The 21,292-nt window shown below is 43.3% G+C and overlaps 1 protein-coding gene across 2 annotated transcripts in view; it reads right to left on the bottom strand.

Annotated features, from left to right (window-relative positions):
* LOC8036820 (protein slit) overlaps positions 1 to 21,292 on the bottom strand; it is a 129,106-nt gene that overhangs the window by 27,518 nt on the left and 80,296 nt on the right. The window lies entirely within an intron of this gene.

Here is a 21,292-nt window from a genome sequence, read left to right as displayed (position 1 = left end):
CTTAAATTCTTCTACCGTTTAAACATATGTACGTTAACCGTTATTGCTGTCACACAGCCATATATAGTGTGTCCCCGATATGGTAAGTTCAGCCATTGTATGTCTGCTGTCTGGCTCACCATTTGCAGACGACTGAAGCGTTGCAACATGTTCCGAATGCTTGTTTAGTAACCATTTCGGGACATGCAGTGGTATTTCTGAAGTATCGTTTAAAAAGAAAAACGAGAGTACGAGAGAGGAGCGGAAGTGCCTGACTCGCAAAAAAGGCAAACAGAGGATTCTGTCAACAAAAGAAACCGAACTCTCAGACGCCGATATTTACCACATGTCTGTTACTATCAGCGAACAACTAGAAATTCTTAAGAGCCTTAAGGGAACGGTCGAAAATATAGAACACCTTGTAAGGATGATGTCAGATCACTATGATGAAATCCTGACCCAGCTTGAGAATCACAGCGCTGACATCACAGAATTAAAGAAAAGGGTAGAAAAAATTGAAGAGAGCAAATGCGACAATGCCATCTCACAAATATAAAACAAAACGAATGAATTAGAATGGAGAAGCAGGCGCCTGAACCTTAAATGTTATGTCATTCCGCAGACCAATAATAAGAACCTGCTCGATAAACTAAACGAAGTGGCTGTTAAGGTACGCAGAGCCGAACTTACGGACTCGGAAGTGGTGTCGGCTCACCGGCTACACATAAAACATGAAAAAATTCCTGCGTTCATTGTATGTCTTTTTTTTTTTTTAAACAGCAGACCCGTGACCAGTGGTTTGAAGGAGAGAAGAAAGTGAGGAAAAAGAGAGGGAAGTTTTAGCGAAAAAACATGACTAAGCAGGACCGAATGTTGCTGTGCATTGCGGAAGAATGGGCAAGCGCAAGCAAATATCAACATGAATGGCACAGCAACGAAAAGATTCTTTTCCGCGAACAAGCCCGTGAGCGAGCAGCTGTTGTGAGGAACATTGCTGACCTCCAAAATATGAGTTAAACACACTTTGCCAGAGTCTGCTTGTGGTTATTCATATAAATGATGGCTGCTGATATCGTACTGCCACGAGAACTAAAGGATTATTTGGGTAGAAAATATGCCACCTCACTTAAATTTTCAGATTTAAATACAAGATCCGCTAAAAATAAAACTGATGACTTAGAGCTGCTACTTGAGAAACATGGTATCAACATCACAGTGAAGCTCTTTTTATTAGATTCCTGATTTTAACACCCATTTCATGAATAGGCCAACGCAGCGTAGTGGGAGGGGGGGGGTATCTACGTTTATAAAATTATATATTAGGTACGATTTACTGACCGATTACTGTCGTTCGATGGCTGATTACGAAGTGCTTTCATTAGAACAAATCAAAATGTTATATGAGTGTTCCGTCGTCCTCCTGATGGAAATATTTTTAAACGTTTGTGAGTTATTAGGGGCACTTTTGTATTTGTTGAAGAAAAATGTAACGTAATCTGGCAGGGTGATTTCAATGGTGACTCGATGAGTGATAGTGCATCAAAGTACAGATTGTCGCGCTATTTCAAATTAATGGATGCATGAATGTAATTAACCTACTAACGCGAGCTACTGCCACGTCTGAAACATTGATTGATTTTTTCATAACCAACTTTGAGAAGAAAATGATAAAATCTGAGGAAATAACCTGCGACATAACGGAGAGAGAAATGGGACACATTTTTGTTCATGTAGTTTTTTTTTTTTAACATTTCTTGAAAAGGGAGAACAAAGGGCTGTTACTCCGATGTGAAGCGTATTTACACTACTTTTTTGATCATTAAATTTGTTTTTATGTGCCTATTAAACTACTCAAAACATTATAGTATAAAAGGTGTCCCATTCCTCACTACTAACATAAACTAACATAAACGATATCATTAACATTTCACCACAGGCAAAGTTTATCATTTACGCTGACGACACTAGCCTATTGTTATACGCTCAAAATTCTAACGACATTGTACAAACAGAAAATGATATCCTGAGAAAACTAGAAAGTTGGTCTACTTCAAACAACCGTTTAGTAAACAAAACCCAAACAAAAGGCCTGTTTTTTAGCCCCCAAAACATAGATGTTAACTTTTCCAGTGATATAATCCTTCATTCTTCCCCCATCGAAATAGAGCCGCCTCGGTGGCTCCGAGGCGAGAGCGTCGGCCTACGGATCCCCTTGTAACGGGTTCGAATCCCGGCCGAGGTGCCCACAATCTGACGGAGGCTTATTGCGGGGAAAGCGCCGTGTAACCGTGCTTTCGGTTGCACGTTAAAATATCTCCAGGTGGTCTAAATTAACCCTCAGTCCTCCGCTGGAGCGTGGCAGATGCCCTCCGTTGGTTTAACACGTAAAACCCCCAAATTTGACTTCCCCCATCGAAATAGTACACACGTTCAAGACTTTGTGTTTGTTATCTTCCAGTCATATGAACTGGACTGAGCACATAAATTATATTATTTCTAAAGTTGCCTGCATCATTGGTTTATTACACCGACATCGTCTAACGCTTCCATAACGCGTCAAATTACTCTATAACACAATGTTCGTGTCTATCTTGAACTATTGTCATCATGTCTGGGGTACTATCACTAAAAAAATGAACATACAATATTTTACTACAAAAAAAGCATTAAGACTTGATTGTAACGTACTCTATCACTTTCACACCCAAAATGTTTTGAGAAACTGGGGTTTTTCATAATACAGGAACAATACGGATACAGGATTAGCGTTAAATATAGAAACAAAAGATCGGATATACCTAGTGTTTTATTAGGCTTGGCATCTCTTAGAAAAAATACATTAACATATTCTGCTCGTCATTCCAGTGATTTGATAATAGAAACTTCTCGCGCGGATTATGGGCTGCAAATGATTAAAATTATCCTTTGAATGTTACTGAATACATTCATGCATTCGAATATTGATATTATACTTACTAATACATCTGAGCTGCGGAGCTGTTTTCTTTGACGTAAAAAGTGTTTGTTATTATCTTGTTTTCTTCCTGACGTATTTTTTCTTTGTGCATTATATAAGGAGGGCAGCATAGTTTTCGTAATTATTGTACGCATTTTAAGAAACTACAACCAATTCAATATATTGAAAACAATCTGAAGGAAATTGGCTCACTGCGCATGTGTGTGCATTTATGTGGGTATTCATGTGTATATATACATATAGTTATATGTATATCCAATGTTTTTTTTTGTTTTTGTTTTGTCATCGTTGCGTGTTTGCGAGGCGTCTCGTTACCAGTCAAGCTGCTCAGACAGCTCTTTTCCCCGTTCCCACCATATGTATGTGTACGTAGGATGAATAAACTATTATAATAATTATTATTATGTCACATGACGTGACGTCACGTGACCTATACACCAATTCAATTTTGCCGCTTTATTTAGCGGAAAAACTCACGTGACCTATACATAAATTATTTAGCCCCGCTAAATTTAGCGTGAAATTCCATGTCACGCTACTTGACGCGCCGGGACATAACACCCCGCTCAATGTATCGGGGAACTTGCTAGAAATAAAAATTCTTCACTCCCTAAAACGACGGTTTAATGTCCTGTAAATAATTTTAACCGATCACACCTTAAATACTGTATTTCATGCATTAGAAGACTTTAAAGATAAGGGTCGCTGACAATTGTTACTGTAATTGGAGTTTATTGATGTTGCTCAAGCGTTTTTAGGGTAGGAAAACATATATAATGTTAGCCGGAGATTTTGAGTTACCTTATATTGATATATATATAAATATGTGAGCGATGGGTAATAATGTCATGCATTGCCAACATCGTACAACCGTATTTTCTCATGTGATTGAACGCAGCTTATAAATTCATATTTAAGGATCGTTGGCATATATATAATATGGTCATGAATGGCAAGCAGAGAGACGGGTGATGCAGAAAAAGATATTGGTTTGCTCTATGTTTATACCAGCCTTGGAAATACGCCACAACGGGTAATCGGTCTCTTAGCTGTAGATGAGAAATTTAGCCAGTGCAGTACAACCGCTAACCTGGGATTTTTAATGTGTACTACGCAGTAGTGATTACAAGAACGCGTGCCGGTATGAAACTCATCCAGATCGAAACGGCCGGGGGCGGATCGAATCCAGGAGGTTCCCAGCGTAAGCTTCCGCTTCACGCTCCGAGCTGAGACGCGTTAGCCCACTCGGCCTCTTCCTCCCCTTACGGGTGATGCAGTAGCAAACTAAACGCTTAATAGGGGCGACCTTGTGCCTAGAACAAAAACAGAAAGTCGTGGGCATTGAAGGCTGAATCGAGCGCTGGCGAAATATGGATTCCGGCTCAACACACGGAGCCCCTTATGTACACGCGTGCGCTTCTGGAACAATCGGCGTAGAAGGTTCTGCGCGTAGAATATTAAAACCTCAAATAAGAAACAAAACTCTCGAATACACCAAAGCGCGACATTTACAGAAATAACAAAACGGTGTGTCCGCTCCCAAACACCGAACCCCTGCGTGGGAGCCGAGCACGCTGCATACTTGGCCAGCTGCGCGTGCGGCATTACTCCCCCCTTTAAAAAGCGCATCGGCCCCATGCAACACAAAACAAAACAAAAGTAAAACAAAAGTAACTGTGCACTGAAGAGTAAACCGGAACACGAACCATCCACAGTCCTATCGAACGTAGAACGGCTTGGGACGGACGACGGGAACCACCTGGGGTCGCGGCCGGCGGCGTGAAGAAAGCTGGGTTCCGTCACGCGCCACTTCGTAGTTTCACTCCCCTATAGGCAGCGGAGAATCTTGTAGGGTTCAAAGTACCGCTTTGGTACTTTGGTACTTTAATGGGTTCTTGTGCCCAAAACAGGCTGTGGCGCCGGATCGGTGTCCAGACCCACACCTTACCTCCGGGCTGAAGGCGGACGTCCGGACGACGAAGGTTATATCCGCCAGCGTCGAAACGTTGCTGGTCTTGAATTCTAAGCCGGGAGAACTGGCGGACTTTTTCTGCCCGTTTAGCAACCATCTGGGCATCGTCACTTCCGTCAGCAGCTGGCTCATGAGGCAGCATCGCGTCGAGCATCGTCATTGCCTTGGGACCGCGAACCAGCTTAAATGGTGTAACTTCAGTAGTCTCTTGAACCGCTGTGCTGTAGGCGAACGTAACATACGGCAAAACTTCCTCCCACCTCTTGTGCTTCACTTCAATGTAAGTCGTCACCATGTCGGCGATGACTCGGACCGCGGATGACGTGGCGTTGCAAGAGTGGGAGCTCTCCGGCGTTGTTGGATGTTTTTTACGCCGTCCGCCTACGGCAACACTACCTCCAGAGGTTGCTGCTCTTTGTTTTCTTGGCGAGACCGGTGGGAGAGGCTCTCACGGCGGGATTTGCTTAGAGAAGCAATGCTGGGCGGCGGGGTGACGGCGAACGGAAACCGCGACTGGGAGATAGTCGAGTAGATGGCGACCGCCGGATGTATTTTTCGATGTCCCGACTCCCGAGGTTACTCGCTGTACCTTGGGCGTTGGTTGCTCGGCTCACATCCTCGGAGCCCAAGCTGGCAGTAGTAGCTGCGGCGATAGACTTAGCTAGCCTCTCCACAGTGGAAGCATATTGGGTGCTGGTCTGCCACCCTGCACACATTGGTCTTTCGAGGCCGACGAGGGCAGTGTATTCTGGCAAAGGGGCCTCTCATTGTGGTGCCCTCGAATATTGCCGGGAAGACGTGCGACGAGCTACGGCGGCGTAGCTCAGGGTCGGTGGTTCCAGAGCGGCGTTTACCAGAACCTCCGGCTGCAGCACTTGCTGGACTTCTCCACTTACAACCTCGGCAATTGAAGGCGAAGCTGTGCTTGCGGTTGCAGGTGGGAGCTTTTTTTTTCCTCACGGACGACGTCCCGGATGATCTCGCGGATGTCCGGGGTGTTGCAGCTGGAATACGAAAGGGAAGCGATGCTGGAAGTCGCTGGTAGTAAGTAGCGCGTGCTAGTAAGGCACGTTTCATATTTGCCGCCTTCTTGACGAACCCGTCGGCTGTTGTTCAGGGATTGCGGATGAGACCACCAAATTTCTCACTCTCCACACCCCTCATCAGATGGTGCATCCTCTTCCCCTCGGTAGCCGGTTGGCGCGGTCGCTCAGGCGGAGAACATCCTTGACGAAGCTGGTGATACTCTCATTTACGCCTTGCGTCCTTGTTTGAAGGAGATATTCGGCCCTCTCGTGTCGGTGTTAGCTGGCAAATGTCTTCTTCAGTTCTTGCTCACACACCTCCCACGAAGTTGAAGGAGCCTCGTGGTTCTCCGGCCAGTGCCTTATAGTTCCTTCCAGTGAAAAGTATATGTTCTTCAAGCACTGCTCAGCAGACCACACGCTATGGCGGGTCGCACGTTTATAGTGTTGCGGCCAATCCTCGATATCCTTGTGGACGTTTCCGTGGAAAGGTGTCGGAGTCCGGAGTGCGACGGGTAGGTATGCGACAGCAGAAACGGTCGGGGTCTGCGACGACTGGTGGTCCATCGTCGGCCTCGTTGGCTGCTTGGTCCTGGTTGGTAGAAGTCCGTATTCCAGGGGTAGGTTATGATTGCGGCGGCTTCCTCGGGTCTTGGTAGTATCTGCGGATGGTCCTCTTGAGCCGGGGATTAGGCTTGCGCTGCGAGGCCCCGAGGGGGTACGCCTCATGGGGTAATTACCCTGCACTTCCACCAAAATGTCACGTATGACAGGCAGAGAGACGGTTGATGCAGTAGAAAACTTAACGTTTAATGGGAACGAACTTGTGCCCAAAACAAAAGCAGAGGTACAGGCGTCGAAGGCGGCGTGGCAGACGGATCGAGTGCTAGCGAAGGACTGATTCCGTCTCGCCACGCGGAGCCCCTCATGTACACACATGGGCTTCTAAAACGATTGGCGTATGTAGGTTGGGCACGTGGAACATTCGGACCTCGAATAAGGAACAAGGTTTTTGAATTCACCAGAATGCAAAATGTACAGAAATAACAACGTAGAAGCTTGGGCTAGTTGGTATTTCATGATTAAATGTTAAAAACGGCGCGAAGACGCGGACAAGAACGAGTATAGACGAACAAGGCGCTGCGCTGAAGAAATAACAAAAAGGTCTGTCCGCTGCCAGGAATCGAACCTCGGATTTTTGCATGTAGTCGAGCGCGCTGCCGACTTGACTAGCTGCACACTCGGGAATATTCTCGATTTTATTTTTACAAAAATTATAATTACTGGTACAGAAACGTTCCCGTTTCAAAAAATCGTTCCCGTTTCAAAAGTGATTTAATGCAAATTGTTAATGCGTCCACAGGGAGTGGTACATCAAGTAATATTTTCGATTTTAATTTATAAGCCCTGCGATTGGCTGGACATGAACGTTACCTTTTCTCTGGTGATCCAGTGCAGATTGTAAATACATCTTCAAAGATCGGTGCTTTCTTTGGTAATATAAAGACACATAAACATTGCCTTTCCGATGACTATACTTAAATAATGACTGATCTTTTATTACGTTTTGAAAAGTCATTTTGAATTTGTTATTTAATTTTGCCGCCAAGAACAAAATTCATATGGATAGCATTTCGTCTGGTCTGGACTAAGTGGATGTTTTTGTTTTGTGGCACACCGGTCGCCTTTGAGGGAAAGAGTTGCGAATCAGTTCATCTTGCATGCGTGGGCACAAGTGACAAATCTAATTTTTTACTTTGGTTGTACATAGTCTGACAGATAAATTAAATAAAAAGCGCTAAAATGACTTCTTGTAGAACACAAGATACGACTGGAATAATATAAGAGAACTAAGAGTGTATTCGAATGTATTGTTTAAGAGTTGTGTGAAATTGCGTAGTTATAGTTGATGCTTGCCCTTAAAATCTATATTATTTTTTTGTTAAAAAACGATGTAATAAACAGCTCAAAGCTTCCACGAAGTTAACAAAACATACCAAAAGTCTTTTATCTCCAAGCTTCGAAAACCTATCATTTTAGTTCTAAAGGAGCAAACACTGTAGACCGGCATTCACGAAAGCCACACTGTGAAGGAGGGATTATTTTATGGCATGGTTGACTGAAACCTCTACCATTCGTGAGAGCAAGACGTTTTTCAAAACGTTTTTGCAAATATTGATAAAACTGTAACAGGCGTATACATGTGCGATCTTGTCTTTCACTTTAGTTTATATAAAGAGGCTACCGGCCGCCGACAAAAAGCCGAGGTAGAATTTTCAACATAATTAAATAGAAAAATAGCAGTGCGTATATATATATAGCACTTCAATCATGGTTGGTGTGCAACACTACTTTTTTTATTTCATTTCATTTTATTCATTTTCAGCTCTGCAGAAACTGGGGACTACATCAGAGAGGCGGAGGGTACATACCAGGTGGCCTGCAGATACCCGAATTAATACTATTTGGCTGTCTTTAATAATAAATTATACCAAACCTTGAGAACGAACAAAGCTATGTAAACAAAACAGTAAAAAAAAGAAAAAAAAACACGAAATTCTTAGTTTCAAAATTTGCATGAACCACATTGCATAAAAAAAACTTCCTAGATTATATACACGTATGTATTTTATATACTTGGAATATTGGAAGCATGGTAACTCTTTCAATCAGAATAAAAAAAGAGGACAAGCAATCTTAGGAGGTCATTTTCTCAGAGAGCGAGTTCCATTTATAAACAGTAAGTGAGAAACTTGAGTAATTAAATCTTCCCTTCATGCAATTATTTCAGTAAGCACTTTGTAATGTTTATTTCTTGTCACCTGCATGCATAAAAGTGAAAGTAGCTTAGATATTTCAAATAGGCGGGTTAAAATAAATTGGAAGCAAGTAATCTTTCTGCATTTTGGTAGGAAAAAAGGTCCTACAAATAAACCTCCGAAAGTGTCATATTCCTCCGATATATATCAAAAAGAAATCGCAATGCTTTCTTTTTAATCCTTTCTATTTTTTTAATATTAGATTTAGTGTGCGTCTCTCCAACAACGTTGGCTTACTCAACTAAAAACCTAGCGAATGTCTCATACGTAATCAGTTTTTGTTATTGCTCCAGCAGTCTTTGAGTCAACTGTTCAACATAAATAATCGATTGATTTCTTTTAAAACATTCAAGTAAATATGCCGCTTCCAGCGTAAATCACGTGTCAGTGTTAGTCCCCAGACGTTTGCACTCGCGAGTAGCTGAAGTTACGTGGTGTTTTTCCAGGTCCTTTCGTGTGCGCGCAATTATACCACAATTGAGACTTGTGGCAAATGTTGCACGATTTCAAAATTATGTCAATATTTTGGTTTTGGGACAACTTGGTCGACAGAAAATATCGCTTGCTTATAACGTGTAGGTAGTAAAATAGTTGCGAACATTTAAATTTGAAAAACAAAATCAGCGATAATGTCAATACCAAAAACAAATAAAGAAAACAAAGTTGCAAGTACAGGTTCTTGCGAAAACCAGACCTCAGTCGAAGAAAACGGAAGGAAATTTTAAATTGAAACAAAATTTTTGTTGTTGTTGTAATATACTTATATCCATTTTAAAATGTGTTACTTGTGTAATATTGATTTCAGCTTAGACATTAGCTTTTCTTCTGGCACGTGATAAGATGCCTTTGTAAAATCAATAGAAATTACGCCGGTCTGATAACCAGCATCAATAGTTTATCTATATTCATGAAGTGTGTGTGCAAGTTGTGTAACTGTTGATTGATCGCGTCTGAAACCATGGAGACCCATAAAAGAAAAAAAAACTAGTTCCTTCTATAGATGAACAATATGCCTAAAATAGGTTCGACAGATACCTACTACCGCACAGAAGAGACACAGGGCAGTAGATACTAACACCTTGAACAGCTCCTGTTTTAAAAATATTGACCATTGTAACAGTTTTTCAATCGTCAGGAATTTTCCGTAGTTAACTGATATTCTTGTCACCTTCTGTGTACATGACAACGACCCTTTCAAGCGACATTTTATAGAACCACTTTGTACAGCGAACATAGATTAGAACTTTGCGTCGAACGGGAAAATATGTCCTCTAAAACATGTTTGAACAACTTTATCTGCGTATCATCCGCGTGTCAGCTTGTACAATTTTTCTGTAACAAAATAATAACAAAAGTTTGCATTATTTCCATATTTGCCACGGGCGACGAAAGATCGAACTCTCGTCCTAAGGTTCAATAGAAGCGCAGGTTTTTTCCGCCAGAACTCGGTCTATATTCACCAGCCGATTATCTGGAGCATTTGCTAGTTTTATTATTTTAACCGTACTTTATCTACGCAGTACATTATACTTGTTTTGTGCCTTGCGAACAACTTACAAGTAAGTTAAGGACTTTTAAGTGACGTTTGTTTACATTTCTGACTACAAAATGTAATCATAAAAGTACTTCGCTCAAATATTTTTTTAGTACTTCCGTTTCAACGATGAATAGATAGGGTTCTGCGGGGCGCTGTTAATATAATATTAGTTATTGCTTGGGAAACAAATAGTGCCAAGGAAGTGGAGGGAGAGCGACGTTTTGACCTCGCGGTCTTATCCAGGCTGAATAAAAGGGGATGTGAAAAAACACCAGCGAGGAGATAAAACAAGACACGTTTTGGTGCGACGGAGTGACGTCGAAGAGAGAGGTGAGAGAGTAAACTAGAAAGCAAGGAGAGTGGGTGAGTTCGAAACCTTTACAATCGAGGAGAGTTAGCGAGGAGACGGGGAGTACGCGCAGCGGAAAGAAAAATTCTAAAAAGAAAAATGTAGTCGTTCAAAAACGCCTTTTGTTGGGGGCCTGTAAGAAATTTTGTTGTGCGGCTAAATTTGTTTTCTTTTTTTTTCATGAGGTGAGTGTGTCGAATCTTCTGCTTTTGGCAACATAAAGCACCTACTTTCCTTGGGTCTCCATAAAAATTAAACGAATATTAAACAAAAAAAAAACGCTTATGCCGCAAAGCTAAGCAGTCAAACAAGGATGCTATATTGCTTCATTTTCGAGCGTTCTGCAAAGGGTGCAAACATAAAATCGAGATGGCAAAACGTAAATTTTTCAACGACGATCTGAAGAAAACATCAATTGAAAAGCCAAAGAAGTTTTGGTCGATCATCAATCCTAAACCTAGGAGTGCCAACTAGCCCACCACTGAATCACAAGGTAATTTGCAGTCCCTTAATGTGGTTGCTTCTAACTTCAATACCTTTTTGGTGGCATTTTTACGCAAAGAAGCCTTCCCAGCCCAAGCTTTGTACCCAAGTTTACCTGCGTCTGAATGTATCACGCTTATGGAAGATGTCTACCTCTCAGTTGATGGTATTGCGAATGCCATTATTCGCCTTCCTTTAAATGCTTCACCTGGAAGCGATGGAATTAACTCCCGACTCTTAAAATTGACCAGAGATATCTTCGCCGAGGTTTTTCTCTTAATTTTTGAACAGTCTCTTAAACTCTCCCTACTGCCGTCTGACTGGCTAAAGGCAAAGGTAGTACCTATCTGCAAATCGGGTAATATAAATGATCAAACTATTACAGCCCGATTCCATTGACTAGTGTTTCATGCAAGCTTTTGGAGAATATCGTCTTCAGCAACATAATGCCACATTTGGACAGCAATAACTTGTTGTCCTCTAAGCAGCATGGTGTTCGTAAGAACCTTTTTTGTATTACAGGACTGTTCGAACTTACCAACGATCTACATACTAATCTACATTTTTCCAAACAGACGCAATTTTTAAAGGCTTTTCAAAAGCATTCGACCGGGTCCTCCGTAAATTAATATTCAAACTCATACGACTAAACGTCATCAGTAACATCGTCTTCTGGATTCAAGCTTTCCTGTCACATCGTACTCACTCTGTGATCGTCGAAAATGTCACTTCCCCTCACCTGAAAGTCATCTCTGGCGTCCCTCAGGGTTCTGTTCTAGGGCCACCATTTTTTCTAATTTATGTGAATGATATTGCTTCTTCATTATCCTCTACGGTCCAATTATATGCCGACGACCTTGTGATTTATCGAAATATTTCTTCCATTGATGACTGCATAACCTTGGAACAAGATCTAAAAGCTTTAACAGCTTGGTGCCATTCATGGCTCATGACGATCAACACGGAAAAATCTAATATAATATCACTCTCAAGATCACAAAACAAAGTAAGTTTTTCATATTCTGGTTCATCTGCGTCAATGAGCGGGTGAACACATTTAAATATTTAGGAGTGTACCTTTCTGAAGACTAATCATGGAAGAGTCACGTCAACTACATTTGTTCTTAAGCAAACAGAACACTAGGATTAGCATCTCTTCTTCAGAGCAGTCCATGTCCCCACAAACTCTTGACACTCGTAGAAAGATAGACCGGCTGTCTTTCATGTAGAGATTGTGGTCTCCCCAAACCTTTATTTCCCCGGTCCTTCATATTTTCTCTCGTCTCGACCACCCCTGTAAAGTTGAGCCCATTTTTTGAAAACCAACACATTCAAATATTCACCTCTTCCCTTACGAATATCGGAATGGAATAGCTTGCCCAGAAGCTTGGAAACTACCAGTGACCATAAATATTTTTGCTGCTAATTTCTTAAATGTTTGAATAATGTTCATATAATGATGCTTCCAAAGCTTTTCTTCATTTTCTTCTTCTTTTGTATTGTTTGGTCCTGTTTTTGAGCCTTGAATATAACACCCACCTTGTGTAATGTCTCCCTCAAGAGGCCCTTAAGGTAATACAAATTAAATGAAATTAAACTCATTAAAGAACAGAGCTCTGCATATTTGATTTGGTCAGAACAAGTTTTAAAATGGTAACCCTTTAGTTCAGTGGCAACGAAGTAGTGCTGTTCTGCCTTATTAAGTTAAATGCGCAGAAAAAACAAAACAATAAAAGGAAAACAATATCGTTTACTTTAAAAATGGCAAGTCAGCCGCACATTTTACAGGAATGAGTGTCTCCTTCCCTTTGTCCCACGAAAAGTTTCCGTTTTTATGCCATGAGTAGCGGTAGTCACTTTCCTTTGCTCATTACGCTGTTGCATATGAAAATTTGCTATAGTTTATGCCCATGCATCTTTCCTCATTTCATCAGTTTGTTTACCCTTATAGAACATAAAAAGTCATTATACTTCAACTAATTTATTATTTATAGGAAGCTAACATCACGGCGCTTGTTCTTTTCTTTTGGTTCGCCAGGGGACACTGCAGAAGCACTAATCTCGAATTTGTGAGGCGCACAATGACGGCCTTAGTCTTGGAGCGGGCAGTGTGTGCACAGCTACGCCGTCATCCTCAGAAAGCATGGGCACATCTATATTATCTACTCCAGATCTTGGTGAGAGGAATCTCTCGCTCAGGCACCGTACCTTGTTGATCCCACAAGTGTGCCACTCAATTGCGCTCATGTCCTGTGCCAAGAGTAACTGATTAATTTCTTTCTCGTGGTTTTCAAAACCCACCACCCTTTTAGAGCAAGCGCTGTTAATGGCTTTCTCCTACTAGAAATTATGTTGACATAAGACTTCTGCCATCAGTACCGCCAAATGATTTGAAAATATCCCCACCACGGTTTTATTTGGAATAAATCCCGGATCCGCTGATTGAAAAGCGAGCGCACTACTACATAACCACGCTAGCCGTTTTAACGCGTCGCCTACTAAATAAACCGCATATCTTAAAGACAGCTGGGCATATCAGTCCTGCGCTGCGCCCGTCGGATGTCTGCAGTTGCGGTGATGTCGCATCACGCCACCCGAGTTTCACGCCGCGTCCGTTAGAGAGCTTTCGTGCCGCATTAAATAAAGATAAAAAGTACTTTCACCTATGTTTACCTAATATTCTTCGTCTTAACCCCATTAGGTTTTGGAACACAATAACACCCAACCCCGGTACCCAAATTATCAAGTTATTAGACGATGGTGGTACCATTGTACCGAATGAACTTGCTCCAGCAATAATGAATGACTTATTGTCCACTGTCTTCCCATCTGAGTCATCGCATAACATTCCTTTTCTCCCTCCCCTTCCGCTTTACCGCAGGTCACCAATCACTGTCACTGCAGCTGGTGTTGCTAAACTCATCGATAACCTAAACGTATCATCTGCCCCGGCCCTTGATAATATTTGCGCCAAAATACAAAAAAAATACAAAAAAAAACGAAGGATATTTTTAGCTCGCTTCTTCAGCTAATCTCTAACCAGTCTGTCTGAATGTTGTGTTCCAGAAGACTGGAAGACAGGTCGCGTCATTCCTGTCTATAAAAGTTATGATTGGCTGACCCGGTGATTATTTTTCAATATCGGTCACATGCATAGCACCTACACTTTTGGAGCAGATCGTCTTTTCTAACATCACGAATCACTTAATCTGTAACCACTTTTCCTCCCCAAATCAGCATGGTTTCTCCCAGGGTTTTTCGTGCGATATCCAACTATTTGAATTTTCGCACGACCTGCACAATAACCTTGATTCACAGTCCCCGCCGGATGCCATTTTTCTAGATTTTTATAAGGCGTTCGACCGTGTTCCTCACCTCAATCTTCTCTGTAAGCTGTCCCAAATAAATATTGATTCCTTAACCATTTCTTCGATTGTGAACTTTGGTTCATGTAGAGTTTAATACACGGCCATAAACACATTAAAATATAAAGTCACCGATGTCTTATCGGGTGTCCCACGAAGCAATGTCCTTGGTCCCCTCCTGATTTTGATTCTCATTAACGATCTTCCAAATTCTGTCTCCTTTAACACACATCTTTTCGCCGATGATTGTGTAATATATGAACAAATAAAGTGCACTAAAGATCACCTCATGTTCTAGAATTATCTCAAAAGTTTAACCAAATGGTGCAATCAAGGGTTAATGTTACTAAGTAAATTTGTTTTTTTCTTTCTTCTCGTAAACTTTACCCGTCTCTTTTTCAATATTCTCTAGGCACAAAAATTATCGAGCGAATTCAATCATATAAATACCTCAAAAAACATTTTTCTTCGCATATGTCTTGGACTAACCACATTGATAATCTATCTGCCGAAGCTCCTAAAATTCTTGGGTTATATCCAGCTGCATGCACTGCGCTCCCCCTGCTCTGCGACAGGTTGCCTACGAAACATTAGTACACCCAAAAATAGAATATGCAGCTGCCATTTGGTGTCCTCATCAAATTTTACCTAGTTAACTCGTTAGAGTCCAATCAAAATCAAGCTGCATGTTTGATCATATCGTACCGCCAGTGTCTCAGCAATGAAAGCCTCTCTCGGCCTTCCCACTCTCGATACTCGCCGCCGACAATCACGGATTTGTCTCTTCCATATACTTTTTTATGGCCACCCTCAACTCAGACAATATTAGCTCTTAGACCCCCATTGTTCATCTCGACGCCATTTTAACTTCCTTAATGTACGTTGCACCCCCCGGTTCCACCGTCACTTTTAAGAATTTATTTCTTCCACTTGCCACATTAGAATGGAACGGTCTGCCGGACAACATAATTAGTATTACTGACCCACATCTTTTTTAGAAATGCAGTGTCATCAATCATAAATATGTAACTAGGATAATTTTTTTGTGAACACAGCTTTGTCACAAATGTTTCATTGTTTCCCTTTTATTGTTTATTTTTGTTTAATATTCCATATACATTTCTATTTGCATTGCCCCGTTTTATGTAATGTTCCTTGGGGCCTTTAAGTGTAAATAAATGAATGAATGAATATAGCAAATGAGTGTCACTCTCTGAGCAAACATTGGCGATAGTTCGTGTACGAACGGTAAAGATACATGGGATACATGAGGGTCTGATGAAGCGTCAAAGTTGTCGCTGTGACTAGCTGCGGACTCATAAAAGAGTGCTCTTTTTCGTAATTGTTTGGGACACATTCATGTCAACATATGTGGTTAAAACTTGGCCACATTTTATTGACATTTTGTTTACAGAAAGTTTCACGACTGGGACAGTGTCTTTCAGCTACATAGCTAAACCGACGTTTTTTTTTTTGTTTTCTTTCTCTCGTTTATTCCTACGAATACATATCCTATGTTGCATTTCTTTTGCTTCGCTTTTCTTACCTTGTGTGCCCCTCAAACTTCCTGCCCTGCGTGTATGGCAACTTCGTACCTTTCGCCATGCCCCGTCCTTTTATTTAGAAGTGAGCTCAGAGATACCAGAGAAGTTACGCAGTTGATAAGCGTAACCCAATTCCCCAGCCACCTTCGTCTCGCAGTTAATTATTCCAATCATCGCGACACCCAAATAAACTCGGACGCAATGCAGTATCATTTTTTTTTTGTAAGTAAATCTGCCGACTTCCAAATTTAAATAGGATACCTACAGCTGAATTTCTCAATTTTATCAGTTAAAGAGGCTTGTCTTTAAGCGCTATCTACTTCACACTACGCCATTCTTGCAAACTTGTCGCAATATATTGACGAAACAACCGTCATATCATCTGGTGAAATTGGTCTTTATCATTGCTCTTTCAAAAAAGAAAAAAAAGAAAGAAAGAAATAAAAAAAAAACAATTTAAAGTGAAAAGATTTTTTTTTTTTTTAGGGGTGCGAAAAAGTTTGGTATTACCCATTTAAAACTACCCCCCGTTCGCCTTTAAGGAGAGCAACTTCCAAAAAAAGGCATACTAAATAAAACTGGAGTAAATAGAGAGACGTACTTACCTAAAACAATCCTATTATTTGTTTAGTCGGAATTATCGAAGTCTTAAAATTGGAGGGTACCGCGCTAGGACAAGCATGTTTGCCAATTCTTCTTTTGTTCGAACGATCACAGAATGGAACCGGTTCACGAAGGAAAAAGTGTGCTGTTTGAATGAAGATGTGTTTTTTGCATCTCTGTAAACCCTCACTATCAAAAGAAAAAAAAGGGTGTATTCTTACACCCCTTGTCCCATATACGACATTCCAAAACTTCAGCTTGACGTACAGGGAACTGATGTCGAACAGACGGTTCCAACTTTTGCGAGGCGCTTGAGAACGGTGATATATACCTCATTAAACAGCTAAAGTACATGTCAAAGACTACAGAAAAAACACTGACGTTTTGCAGCAGGGCCGAGAAAGCCCCACCTTTTTTGTAGTCAGTAACACGTACATAGAGATTTTGATAAGTTGCACCACTCGGCTATGAAGCCGTTCGTGAATCTTGGTACCGTCGGTTCGACATCAGTGCGCTGTATGTCGAACTGAAGGTTGGGGTTGTCGTATAAGGGACAAGGGAGTGTTACAAAACGATTTTTTTTTAATCGCAGAGCCCCTCTCCCTGGAATAAAGAGCGTGCTGGTAGGGGGCCTGTGTCTTGACGTGTCAAAGGCTTCTTCGGGAATTCGTTTTCCGGAGCCGACCTAGGTCGGCGTCTCAATCCAGTGCTTCGCAAACAAACCTCTTGCCAAAAGTCCCAGAAGGCCTCGCACAAAAAGCACGCAGCGAATCATGGTAGAGCCCTTATGCTTCTCCTTGCCTCATCAGCTTCCGCCACGTGACAATAAATACAGTGAGCTTGTGAGAAAAAAAAAAGGTCGGGGCTTCAATCCACGCTGTGAAAGCTGTTGGTCAGCGAAGCTGCGGCATCACCTGCAATGATTGCCTACTGCACCATACAAAATGCCGCCGCCGGTCCCAGCATGTCGCCGCCGGTCGTATTGCCGTTTGTTTTCCCTTTGTCGACCCTATAGTATTCACGCTGCTCCTAGGGAGTCCTAGCTATGCGTGGCCTATTCATCGCGGTGCTGCAGCAACAATGAAATCAGTTGCTATACTCCGTTTCGTCTCACGTTTAAGCGCAGCGGATGTTACGAGCCTTCGGAGCCAATCGAGGCCGTGTGAGAGTCAAGTGACCTTAGAGAGGGGGCACAGCGACGCGCGGAACGCGTATCACGGGCCACGTAATACGCTTTCCGCGGCTAAAGGCTAGCCCACATGGCGCGTTTTTCAGTGCGTCTAGACGCGCGTCTCGGCTGGACGCGCGCGCTAAGCGGGACGCGTGCGCCCAGTCAAACCACACGCAGCGCTACCGCGCAGCGCTTCGCGTCTGCGTTTCCGAAGCGTCTGCCCAACGTAGCCAGACGCGCTTAAGAAACAAAAGCAAACATTAAATAGAAATCGCGCGGTAAATGATGGCTACATGCCGTGATATTTAATTTTCGTAATAGTAAGCACTCATTTTTATTACAGCAATCGCAATGAAGCTAAATTTCACTAATTTTCATCCTTTTTAGTGCGTACGCCTCATCCACGTTTCGATACGCCATTGGCATCACCATCGCCCGCGCCAAAACATTTACAGCTGGCCGCTGGCCGCTACAGTGGTCACGTTGTTGCGGTTGTTGCCGGTAGTATTAATTTTGTACCTTTGTCTCTCGGTGTCCTTGTATTCTTTACATTTGGCCTGCGAGAGTGCAGGACGCTTTTGTACTTCGCTAGGTCCTCTCTGTTCCGCTGAAGCAGCGTCAGCCTCTCCCGCGGAGCAGAGAGGATTCCCTGGACTTGTGTAAAAGGTATGATAAACTGATATCCGCGGGGGGAAGGACGTAACTACCCATGTTCGCCCTGTTGCTAGCGTTGGCGGGGCCTAAAAGCCGTTTTTATGTAAGGCCGCGAGCGTGCAAATTTTGTAAACTCCGCGCGCGCGGGTGTGTGTGTGCGTGCGCGCGTGCGCTTTGCCTTGGAATGGCACAGGGCTGCTACCCGTTTTTGTGTGTATCTTTCTGTTTTGAGTGTTTTTATTTATTTTCCTTTCCCGTATCCCTTTCCCTACTTGGCGGCGGGCTAGCAGGCCCACCTGCGTAAGGGTCTCGACCTTTTTGCTTAGCCTCGCACGCTGCCGAGTGAGTATCGCAATATGTGCAAATAAAAAGTATTATTATTATTATTATTATCGCCTATCTCGCGAGGTCTGTAGCGAAAACTACAGTCCTACAGTGGAGAAAATTCAAACGCTCCTTGCAACTAGTGAACACGGCGGTTCATTGGTTGTTGCCTTCTGGACGCAGCGCGAGACGCGACGCGTGGACGCAAAATATCTGGCTCCTCCAGACACGCCGGGATGCGCCAAAAAACGCTGCGTTTCGTCCCGGCGCCGGAAGTGACGTCAAAGCGCAGGCGCAGACGCGACGCAGACGCGGAGAAAAGCGCACCATGTGGGCTAGCCTTAAGATAGCTCGTAGTATCCGCTGCGTCTGGATGTAAGGTGAAACGGAGTATAGGCGGGCTCTTTTTTTTATATATGAAAGGCTAATGACGGTCACTCCTCACGTCGTAAGCTGCCGTCGCCGTGGCAGCTTGGGCAACAGCAATCTTCACCGGGAACGTATGCGGTGAACGCTAAGTGCTTCGCATTGTTTTCAGGAGCTCCTTATCGTACATTATATGGTTATGATGCTTGTTTTGGGCTTATTCCTTATTGAAACGAATGTTGCGCTCTATGTTGTATGCGTAGTGTTTGCACTTTTCGCTTCAATCTTCTGAAGTCTTTTTTTCCGTGAGAACACAGACACGAAAACACACGGAGAAACAAGGAACGTGCTTCGCACTGTTCGCAGGCGCCGTTATCATCAATTATGTGGTTTGCACTTCACACGAGGTCTTTGAATGACGTCAACACCTTTCAAAGGAGCTGCAAACCTCATCTTTACCGGAACGCGTGGAAGGATATTTCTATTGTACACACGCGCCTTATCATTCATCATGTGGTTTTTGATGCTTGTGTTGTGGTTTTCCTTATAGAAACAGAGCAGTGAGCTGTATGCTGTATGCCTGATTTTAAAGGAGGTAGGCTGTTTTGCCTTCAATTGTTCGCCGGGAGTTTTTGCTTACAACGCCAACGACACGAAAATCTTCTTGGCTGGTAGGGGTGTACAGCTTCGCTGTAAAAGTGAGATTGTGTTTGTGTGTGGCGCAGTTGTTTGTCATGCCCTCGCCCGCACTGTTTCGCCTGGCACAGCCAGTTCTATATATTCCGGCGCCGCGGAAGGAGTTTTGCAAAAAGCCTTTAAATCGGCTCTCTACATAATTTAAAGTTTTAACTTCTTTAGAGCTGTAGGTTTCCAGCGAAAATCGGGCGGTGTTCGTAGGCAAAAGCCCACGTCATCACGTGATCCGCTTCGCCCCATTGCCGCCGCGCTATCGCTCACCTTCCATTGCTGTCGCCTGTCACACAACTACGGCATCTATGTCAAGACGCGTTATTCTCTCTCGCTCCATCCCGTCACCGCCAACCACAAAAAGGAGTTTTCGTAGATCGTTTTCGCTGTCCCGCAACGCTCTCCGCAACCCGCTACAATAACCGGAACTCTCCAGCCAAGGCCAAAGCCAAGGACAGAAGCCGCTACGGCAGGCGCCGTAGCGGCTTCTTCGTTGGGGTGGGCTTAGCGCAGGGGGAAACGCGGTCTACGAAAACTCCCTAAAGACACAGCTCCGCAATCGCCGACGCAACCACTTTGGGATTCTGGAAGGTTCTCCGGAGCGTCTTCAAGAACACATGGATCGGGTGGCCCTCTTGCTCAGTTCTATCCCCCCTACCAAACATGACTAGACCACGTAAACCTTGCTCTCCCTTCGAGGAGGGAGAACGGCAAGCGCGACGCACTGAGCATCTGTGGACGGAGGGCCGAAGCGACACAAGAACGGCAAGGGGCGCAGGCACCTTGCCTAGCACACACGAGAGGCCTAAGTGCCGAAGACGGGAAGGCCCCGGTGTCATCGACTGAAGGAAAATATCAAAAAGCACACTTTCCAACAATGAAACAGCTGTCGCTGCAAGTCGCATCACGCTTTATGTGATTATTTTAGAGCGCAGCTCTTAGGCGCCCGTTTCCGGGTTTCACGGCTTCGGCGTCGCCGTCGGCGTAAACCGCGCTAAATTTAGCGGGAAAATTGACGTCACGTGACCTTAGCACCAATTCAATTCGCCGCTAAATTTAGCGGCGAAAATGACGTCACATGACTCGGTGTCACGTCCCCTATGAACAAATTCAGTTTTTCCACTAGATTTAGCGGGAAAATTGACGTAAGGTGACCTCAACAGCACTTCAATTTCCCTCTAAATATGGCGGGAAAATTGACAGCATGTTACCTGAACAGCAATTGCATTCCCCGCTAAATTAAGTAAGGAATACAATTGCTGTTGAAGTCACTTGGCGTCAATTTTTCCGCTAAATTTAGCGGGGAAACATTGAGAGGAAGGGAGGGAATGGAGGAGGAAGATGGGAGGGTGCGCAGGAGCAGGAGGAGAGGGTACGGTAGAGGAAGTAAACGAGGGGAGGATGAGGAGGAATTGGAAGGAAAAGAGGTGGCGGTGG

This window comes from Ixodes scapularis, unplaced genomic scaffold, assembly GCF_016920785.2.
Source record: "Ixodes scapularis isolate PalLabHiFi unplaced genomic scaffold, ASM1692078v2 PGA_scaffold4__175_contigs__length_147842914, whole genome shotgun sequence".
Taxonomy (NCBI): domain Eukaryota; kingdom Metazoa; phylum Arthropoda; class Arachnida; order Ixodida; family Ixodidae; genus Ixodes; species Ixodes scapularis.
This window is presented reverse-complemented; position numbering and strand designations above follow the sequence as displayed.